Below are 9,847 nucleotides of genomic sequence, written 5' to 3'. Positions count from 1 at the left end.
TTTGAGCCAAGTTCACCGAAGTTCCTGGATGCACGTCTAATACAAGACTTTGTACGTGACTTTCCTACATTATTAGTAAATGAGTTGAAGTTTGGGTCGGAGATAGCCTTGGCAAAATCTTATTTACAAAGGATGAAACCAGAATGCCCATCAAAAGCTCTTGCCTACCTCTACATGAACAAAGACGCCTTTGCTGTCATCTCGGAAGCTTTCGAAATTTCTTTGACGCTCCCCGTTTCAACTGCCTCTAACGAGAGATTTTTTTTCAACGCTTAAGAGGTTTAAGACATATCTCAGAACAACCATGACTGATGAGCGACTTAGCGATTTGTTAGTTATAGCAACATAGCCGGAAAAAGCGAAAAAGATAGATTATAACATTGCCGTCGACAAGTTTGCTTCCCTGAAGCAACGACGTTTCCCATTAGAATAGTGGCTCTCTCTGGATACTTCAGTCGTGATGCAAACAAATTTATGATTTATTTGCTTAATTGTGTTTATGTACTTGAATTTTTGTATATCGAATTGTGTTCTAAACTTTATCCAAAGAATTTTAATTTGGCTACCGCTTAATTTGGCTCGATTTCCCCCTCCCTTGGATTTTTGCTAATTCAACCCACTTGAGGCTGCCTATTGAGACATGGAATTTGCCCCTCCCCAGGTTTTATTTTTCATTTCCGCCAGTGCGCTTCGCGCCAAAAAACCCTGTTCTAGGCCTTCACTCAATTCAATTCTTAACAAAACAAAATGACATTTCCTAATTATAAATTTTCTTTTTTGGCTTAGATCTTTCACAGCACAATATATGTTTTTAAGTAATTTGCTTCCCTAAAAAGGAGTCTAAGAGGTCCAATATAAGGGATAATACAGTTTTGGATAATATTTCAAAAATATCCGCTACTTTGCGGCAGGAAATGCTCTTTCCAAGCCATCCACTCGCTCTGAATTAGAAAATTTCACCAATTAAAAATTTTTTTGTGTTTTTTTTTTTTTTAACAGAATATAATAAAAATATTTTTTTAATTTCCACAAACATTAAAAGTGAAATTTTTAAATTTTTATTCTGTTAGGTAACAAAAATCTTGCCCCCCCCCCCCAGAATTTTTCTGAATTTACGCCACTGGTCAGTATAACATACATATGCTGATATTTATTCCTTAAAATCTTAATTAATTTTTGATTTCTTAAAGTTATAAAAGTGAAAAAATTTAAAAGAATTTTTTCACAAGATTTGCTTAAAGAGTTCATTCTCTCACTTACAGGACTCCTCTTGATTTCTAGGAGCATAGTTTGATAATTTGCTTGAAGTGACTCCCAACAGTAAATATTTTGCCCTTTACAGATCGGATTTTGCTTTTATGTATGCATTAAAATTATTCATTTCTGAGCTGTAATCTTTGGATGAAGAATTATCAGTTTGTGCATTTCAAGTGAATCAGTATGCCGCGAAGCGGCAAAATACTTCAAATTAAGAGGATTACAGAGCGTCTTTCTATTTCAATTTGTTCTTAATTAATAAAACGACCTCACAGTGTCATGTATTAACAAAAGATTTAAACTTCTTAGATCTATGATAGTATTGAAAAAGCCACAACAGCTCTGATTTCTTTCGAATTTTCTATATGGAAAGCTGGGGGGATAACAACTTCAATCATTATTATTCTTTAAACGCAGATGAAAACTTTAGCTCAGATCAAAGATCCTGAGTTAAGAATCACCTGGCTTGATCTTGAAGGAGGCTCTCCCAGGGTAAGAAGTTTCCTTTACACTTTGGATTGGCTGAAACTTTTGATTACCCAAAATGAGGGTAACTCAACAGTACAGATTTTGGTAGAGGGGGACTGCTTACGCGCGGACCCCTTTTTATATATTCCTTCTGGCCCTTTCATATGTCTTATATTATACAGTTTCAACGAAAAACTATGCAATTTCTTGTTGTTAGAACAGTAATGCAACTTATATAATTTACCATTGGGCCTTTTTGAAAAGATTAGCATCTTGATAAATTTACATGATTGAAATTTATTGGAAGAATTGTGCCTAAAATACCAAGCACATGAGGGAGTTCAGCGTATACTATTTGTATACTCTATAAAAAATGATTCTGAAGTTCTTTTCCAAAGTATCTCTTAAATGAACATATTTTGTTTTTTTAGTCTTGTTTTAATGGAAATGACGGCTAATGACCACTCACCATAATTAACTTTACTTTTTTTATTTTATTTTTTTTGCATTTCATTTTTTATAGTAATATTTTATTTTTAGATAATTTTTTTTGACCTCCCCCCCCCCACTCGAAATGTTTGTTGGAATCATATAAACGCAATAAAAATTACATAATAATATGTTGAAGCCTTAAAAAAATACACCCCCAACCCCCATCTTGCAAGTGCTTTGATAAGTTTATTCTTAAATTCTACTATAATCACTGGAATTATGCGTGAAGGCCATCTATTCTTCAATACAGTCTTCTTGCTAAACTTTAGTCTTGAAAAGTGAAATGCCCTTGGTAACACATACCGTAAGGTCAATTGTGTTAGTAACAAATCAAAAAAAATTCCTTCATAATAAAAATCATTAATTTCTTTAGCTACAAGTAATTACTTTGAGACACAGTTTAAAATGCAATTTTCTGTAACAAAAAAATGACACCTAGGACAAATGAATGACAGCTTTCCTAACTTCCAAATTGGACGAGAGGTGGGCTGATCTGATCTACCTGTGCGCATAACAATTCTGCCAGAGGCACTTGAACGAAAGAAGATTTTAACTACTTGGTTCCAAATCAAAAAACACAAATGAAACAAAAGGACCAAAAAATAGGCATCATGTGAAAAGATTGTTGTAACTACGCCTCAAAACCTAAAGTTTGTATATAGAGTGAGAACTTTTTTTTGTAAAGCTTAATGTGCTTTAAGACAAAAAGTGCCCGCAAATTATAAAATGAAAATTAAATTTTATATATAAAAAAAAATCTAGACAATTGCGTTGTTACTGTGAAAAATTTTCTCAAACTTGCGTTTGTTGACACATTTTAACCTCTGTTTCGCATTTCACTCCACCTAGTTTATACTGAAAGTAATTAGCAAAAATTTAGAGTTTAATATATCATACTTACCTGGCTGGGAAGCTGCCTTGATCTTGAACAAGGCACTCCCAGGGTGAGGCATTTCCATTGCACTTTGGTATGGCTGACACCTGTGATTATCCAAAATGAGGGTAACTCAACAGCTTAGTTTTTGCTAGTGGGGGACTGCGTTTGCGCGAACCCCTGTCTACATATTTCATCGAGCCCTTTCATCTGCCGTATATTATGCAGTATTAACGAAAAACTATGCAATTTCTTGTTGTTAAGACAATAATGCACCATATAAAATCTACCATCGGGCCTTTTTGCAATGACTAACAATTTGATAACTTTACAAAATTTACTGGAAGAATTTTCCCTAAAATACCAAGCATATGAGGGAGTTCAGTGTATACTCTTTAGAAAATGATTCTGAAATTTTCTCCAAAAAATAAACATATTTTGTTTTTCTTAGTCTTGTTTTAAGGGAAATGATTGATGCATTTTATTTTTAAAAGTACTCTAAATAGTTTAGATGGACTAATTGTTAAATCCATCATTTTGTTGGATTTTGTCATACGAAGCACAGGAAAGGCAATGAAAAAAAAACGACAAACATGCTGAGGATAGAATATTGGAAGCTACAGTGATGACACTGGTCAAATATAGTTCTGAAGTATAGGCCCCTCGAAAAGCGGATAAAGATTTGCTAGATTTTTTCCAGAGAACTTGCCTACTGATTGTTCTTGGTACCAGGCTGACTGACCGTATCTAAACAAGAGGAGAAAGGTTGAGATAGCTAGGGCACGTGTTGCGGATGAAGGATGACAGATTGTCGAAGATTATCCTTCGGCCTACCTTCCAGGGCTAAACGGAAAGCAGGCCGTCCATGGTTGTGGTGGGAGGATGTCATAAAGAAAGATTTAAGGGAAATGGAAACTTCCTGGGATGGCATAAAGAGAAAGGTTTTAAATAGATTGGGATGGAGGAGAAGTATACGCGCATCTGTGTTGACTTCAAACGGCTTGGTGCTGCGATGAGTCGTTAGTGGTAGCAAAAGCATACGGGTTGATAGGTAGGCTAAGGGATACCATACCCTTCGACTTACCTTTCCTTCCTTCTGGTTAGAAAGGTATCCTTCTTACCCTTTCTACCCTATCTTTACCCTACTGTTCTACCGTTCCTCTACCTCTGTCCATCCGGACAGAGAGATATTCTATTTTATCGTAAGAATGGATAGGTACAATACCCTACAGACGAACCATAAGTTCAGGTTGATAGTATATTTTTTAGGTATGGCTTTTAGGTCAAACGGTAGAATGTAAAATGAACAGATAGCTCGGTTTTCAAAAAATTGGATGAAGAAGCAACAATATGTAATAGTAACATGGAATGAAATTTAATAAAGTTTACACATCCGCATTCATTTTTCGAACCATGGAGCCCACTGAGAGGGGGGGGCGTGTGTCTTTTTTTGTACATGCATTATTATACAACGAACTTCAACAGACACAAAGTTTTGGCTCAGCGTCAGTTTTGGCTTCGCTCAGTATCATGTGTTTTATGTGAATTTCGGAAGTTCTTGAGCATTTCAGTTACGCCCTTAAAAAAACAAAGTGAAGAGACTTAAGAGAGTTTGACTACAGAATACTCGAAGGCAGTTCCTTCTTTTTCTTTTAAGCAGAATTTCTACTCACTGTGAAAGTTGGTCGCTTTATTTAGAATGATTCGGAAACAATAGGAGGAACTGGTAAACTAGAAATTTTAATTCAAATATAGAAGATATATAAAAGACCACTAAGCGCCACTATTTCCAAAATTGCGCCACTTCCTCTCAAAAAAGCAAATAAATAATCATTTTATAGGGTAGCAATATATCTAAAATTTTCACATGCTTATAAAACAAGACTAATCCGCCATCTATCTCCTTCTTGTACCTGCATAGCCTGTAGCTGTCCTTGTTTGAGAGGTAGTAGCTTCTGAAGAGTAGGTTGTTGAAGAAGTACCTCCCCAAGGATCAGGAGATGCGTAAGCTCGACGAGTTGTGCTAGTGTAAGTCGATGGACCTCTTGTGTCACTGAACAAAAAAGAAACGGAATATGCAAATGTTATAACAATTAAGCAAATAGAAGGTAAAAAATTGAATTAACAAAGTATCTCTTGTCATAAAAGGTCACTCATAACAAATAATTTACAACTCACTCTTGCCATAAGTTTAAATAGCCTTGAAAACCGATCTGGCCAGTTTAGGATCGTAAGTATGAAAACTTCAAAGTGAAAACTAAAAAGACAACAAAACGAGAGGCAAACTGGGTTTACTCCTAACTGCTCATCTTGAAGGATATTAATTTATTTTGAGAGTACTACAGCAACTATTACAGAGTTTCGACCGATACGTGAATGACTTGAATTTTTCATCAGACCTCCTATCGGGCATACACCTCAATCGGGTCCGATCCTCTAGCTTGCGAAAGCTGGATGTACCAATACGTGGTAATCCACAACAATACTGGCCTTGTATAGCAATTGACCTTGAGCAGATATCAAAGATTAACGGAATCAGGAAGACTTTCATTCTACTAAACGAGTCAGCCGACAGAGTGCCTGCATTTGCCATTACAATGAAGAATAAAAAAACCTATGTCTTTGAACTGACATAGAAAACGCTAAACTTGGGAAAGAACATTTCCCAGAACCATATGGAGTCACTACAAGGCCTTTCCACTTGAAGGTGTCTTTGAAGCGTCGAGAAACTTTGAAAATATTAAATTAACAGGGGATTTTAGTTAATGTATATAAAGCGTCTCTTCTTGGTCGTCTGAAAGATCTGTTAGCCTAGTAATAAAAAAGATGCAGGTAAATATTGGTAGTAGGCTGCTCATAAAGCGATCATATTATTGTTCTTATTTGCTTATCGAATACTATTCGGTGAATCGGGCCTTCTTTTGACAGTTGAGCTCTGTATAAAACGATGCTTCATCCTGCTATATTATCCAAGTCTAATCTCAATGTTATATCTATTAGTAACAATAAAATATTACTGTTTCGTTTGATGCTGATTGTTTAACATTTAAGACATTTTTTACTTTTCTGGGAAATAGCCTACTTAGAGGATCAATCATAATGACATTTTGTTAACATCAAGAATTGCCTTGTTCCAAAATCCTACCTACTGTTTGCAATCATATATGGCTTATCTAAAGGTTTAAACCATCCAATGAAGCAATAATGGACATCTGTTTCAAAGACGACAGCCAATCAAAGTTTTTAGGACGATATTAAAATTGGTAAATCTTAACTAAATGGAAATATTGGCTAAATCCAGTTCACCACCTAAGCTTTTACTTTAAAAAGGCTTATGAAGCTTATATGCAATAAGATACGAAATAACCTCAGTCAATACAAAGAAAACAAAAAAAGACTAGTGCTCAGTGGCGATTTTCAGATCTACTTTACTAATGCAGTTACATATTTCACCAAATGCAAGTATTTTGCTTTGATAAAATCCAAAATTGCCTGTTTTGGATTCAGAAAAATACATAAAATAAATTAACAACTAGCAATCCAGTAGAAGTTTTCAAATCATCTGACATCTGACTCCTTTAAGGTAGACGCTCATGCTTTCACCAGTGACCACATTTTCGTCGTTGTACGTGGAAACCTACGTATTCCGCCTCCAGTAAAGCATGAACGAACAATCTGGCTATACAAAAGAGGTGATTGGGACGGATTGAGAAACACTCTTTTTTCTCAGCAGTGGAGCCTTCCTCCTGGAAGGCCCAGAGAAAGCTGCAGATAAGTACCAGCAGGCCATAGTTGACTCTGTCGAAAAACATATCCCTTCAAAGCGGATCCAGGTGTCCAGTAAGGACCAACCTTGGTTCAACGCCCAGTGTAAGAAAACAATCCGAGCAAAGCAAAAGGCACACAAGCGATGGCAACTTTCGAAGAACGAAAAGGACCGAATTGCATTCATAAATGCGCGCAGAGATGCAGTTCGAGCGATTCGGCAGTCCCGGGTTCAGTATAAGGAGAAATTCGCCACCAAGCTTCAACTTGCTTCGGCAAAGAGTTGTTGCAAAATTGTCAAGGAGGCTTTACCGTCGTCCAAGGGGACCGCAATTCATTCTCTCCAGAGTAACGGGACAGTGGTACAAGATCCAAAGGCAAAGGCTGAAGCTCTTGCTAAGGTTTTTGCCGAATTCTCGAATCTAGAAGATGACGGTAGAGAAGTGCCAAAATTCACCGACCGAACCGACACTGTCCTGGAACGCGTGAATTTGTCCTGGAACGCGTGAATTTTTCTGCTTCCAAGATCCTTCGCATTCTGCAACATCTGGATGTGACCAAAGCCATGGGTCCTAACAACATACCAAATGTTGTCCTCAAGTCCTGCAGTGCCGAACTAGCTGGACCCTTGTCATTGCTTTTCCGGCTGTGCTTTTGCTCCGGAACCTTCCCACGAACATGGAAGTCCGCCCATAGTATACCTACTCTAAAGCCAGAAGGCGATCCAACGAGCGTGGGCTCCTACAGGACTATTAGCCTTCTCTCCTATGTTGGCAAAGTCTACGAGAGCGTCTCCAATAAAACACTTCATCAGTACCTGGTATCAAATGACCTTCTAGGCGATCGCCAATATGGATTCCGCCGGAAACGCTCAACAATAGACTGCCTAGTGGCCCAGTATCAGGAGTGGATAGAACTACTGGCAATGGGATACGACATCAGGCTACTATCCTTTGACATTGCGAAAGCTTTTGACGGAGTATGGCACCGTGGCCTGCTAAAAAAACTATGTGTATGGTGTTCGTGGATGTCTGTTAAAAGTGATTGAGAGCTTACTTTCCGATCGTTCACTGCGGGTTGTTATTGACGGGTTTATTTCCCACGAATATCCAGTGAAAGCAGGGGTACCTCAGGGCAGTGTCTTGGGACCTACGCTCTTTCTTATCTACATAAACGTGATGGGAGACAACCTCACAAACCCTCTGCGTCACTTTACCGACGATACCACGACACACTCAGCCGTCCCTAAACACGAAGACCTAACACAAACCTCCCTTTCCCTACAGATGGATCTTTTGAAAATTGAAGCTGTCCGATGCATGGATGATCAACTTCAATGCATCGAAAACAAAGGATCTTCTATTTACCCGTTCAAAGGTGCCACGTGAACACCCCAGTTTCATCTTCAAAAATGACGCTATAAAGAGAGTCGACGATCTTCGTCTACTGGGGAATCATTTCTTCACCGATCTCTCTTGGAACAACCACCTTGATCGGGTGAGAACCTCCTGCGCAAGAAAGCTGGGAGTTACTCTTCACTGCAAAAACCTTCTTCCATCAAGCTCGATCATCTCACTCTACAAGTCTTGCATCAGACCCATAGCTGAATATGGATGCCCGCTATTTGCTGGTGCTCCGAAAAAGCTGTTGGAATCACTTCAGAAGATCCAGAATAGGGCAAATAGGGCGGGCTGTGCCTCTACACAAGAATTGCTCCAGCCTCTAAATGAAAGGTTTGATGTAGCGTCGATGGCTCTTTTCTAAAAGTACATGAATTTCCCTCCCTCAGACGAGCTCTCTCGAATTGTGCCCCCTCCCCTTTGTCCAGCCGACAAGGCAGACAAGAAGGCAGACAGCTCGGTCAAATTATCTAAAGGAGGATACGCCGAAAACCGAGTACTTGAGGAACAGCTTCATCCGGCGTTGTACATCTATCTGGAATGATCTTCCTGGGGATATTATCCCTGCAAATCCCTCTGTTGACACCATCAAAAGAAGTTTCAATAGACATTCAAAACATTGAGGCCATTGCAAGAGGTAAATGAATAGCCTCATATCAGATACTTTGAAGTACCTGGCGCCGTGAATATTGGAATAAAAAAAAAATCTTTCAAAATTAGGTGAATTTGCGTAAGCCTTGATGTTAAAAAAGACAAAAAGACAAAAAAAAACGAAAAAACATAGGCGAACAAATAGCGGTTTACTACTTGGATAATGCTTTTATATTAAGACATTTCACTAATTAAAACTTACTTTGCTTTTAGGTATCTACAAATATAAGCCTTAAAAACTTATGCAATGAATTTTTTTACAAACAGTTGAGGACACAAAACACATTATTTTGGCCTTGAAAGTGCTTTTACCTTGTGTTTAAGCACGCTTAAACTTGATGTCCTGTTTTCGAGCTAATTTATGTCTAAAATGACATTTAACACGTACTGGGATTGCAACAATTCAATAGCACGTGTTTGCCCACAGTTAAAAGTCAAAAAGTTCCTGGTGAAGAACTGTAGAAAATATGCAAGTCTTTCAAAAGAAGAGAAACACCCACAAAAAGTCAAGCGATCTTAATGAAAATTACACCATCAGACTCAGCATATCAGAGAATCGTACTGTCGAGGTTTCAAGCTCCAATTGGATTTCAATTGGATTCTTTTTTTTTTGTATTCTGGGATTACCATTTGATTCAGCATAGTTGAAAGGTACAATAACTGTACCTATAGAGATGATATGACTCCCTCCATGGTCCCAGGGGAAAAGACTACAAGTTACGAAATTTGCAAATTGAAAGTTTTTTGGGGGAAGGAGGGATTTTTTGATGGGAGATTTTTCGCAGGGAGTTTCCGTTGGGAGGAAGGTTTCTGGGGAACTAACTTCCCAGGGGGAACATTTTACATAGGGGGAAGGGAACTTCTGGCATTATTTAAAATATGGTCAGAAATTTAATAAAAAAACAACAGGTTTTTTCCAACTAAAAGTAAGTAGCCAGAT

The 9,847-nt window shown here is 37.9% G+C and overlaps 1 non-coding gene across 1 annotated transcript; it reads left to right on the top strand.

The window, feature by feature from the left end:
- The first annotated feature begins 3,110 nt into the window (after positions 1 to 3,110).
- LOC148939036 (U1 spliceosomal RNA) lies at positions 3,111 to 3,274 on the top strand. The gene has a single exon (XR_016143581.1). It is a non-coding gene; the product is annotated as a U1 spliceosomal RNA (small nuclear RNA).
- The last annotated feature ends 6,573 nt before the right edge of the window (positions 3,275 to 9,847 follow it).

The sequence above is a fragment of the Artemia sp. Qi Xiang Cuo genome, unplaced genomic scaffold, assembly GCF_049724085.1.
Source record: "Artemia sp. Qi Xiang Cuo unplaced genomic scaffold, ASM4972408v1 HiC_scaffold_22, whole genome shotgun sequence".
Classification (NCBI taxonomy): Eukaryota; Metazoa; Arthropoda; class Branchiopoda; order Anostraca; family Artemiidae; genus Artemia; species Artemia sp. Qi Xiang Cuo.
The sequence above is the reverse complement of the archived record's forward strand: the minus strand, read 5'-3'. Positions and strand labels throughout refer to the sequence as shown.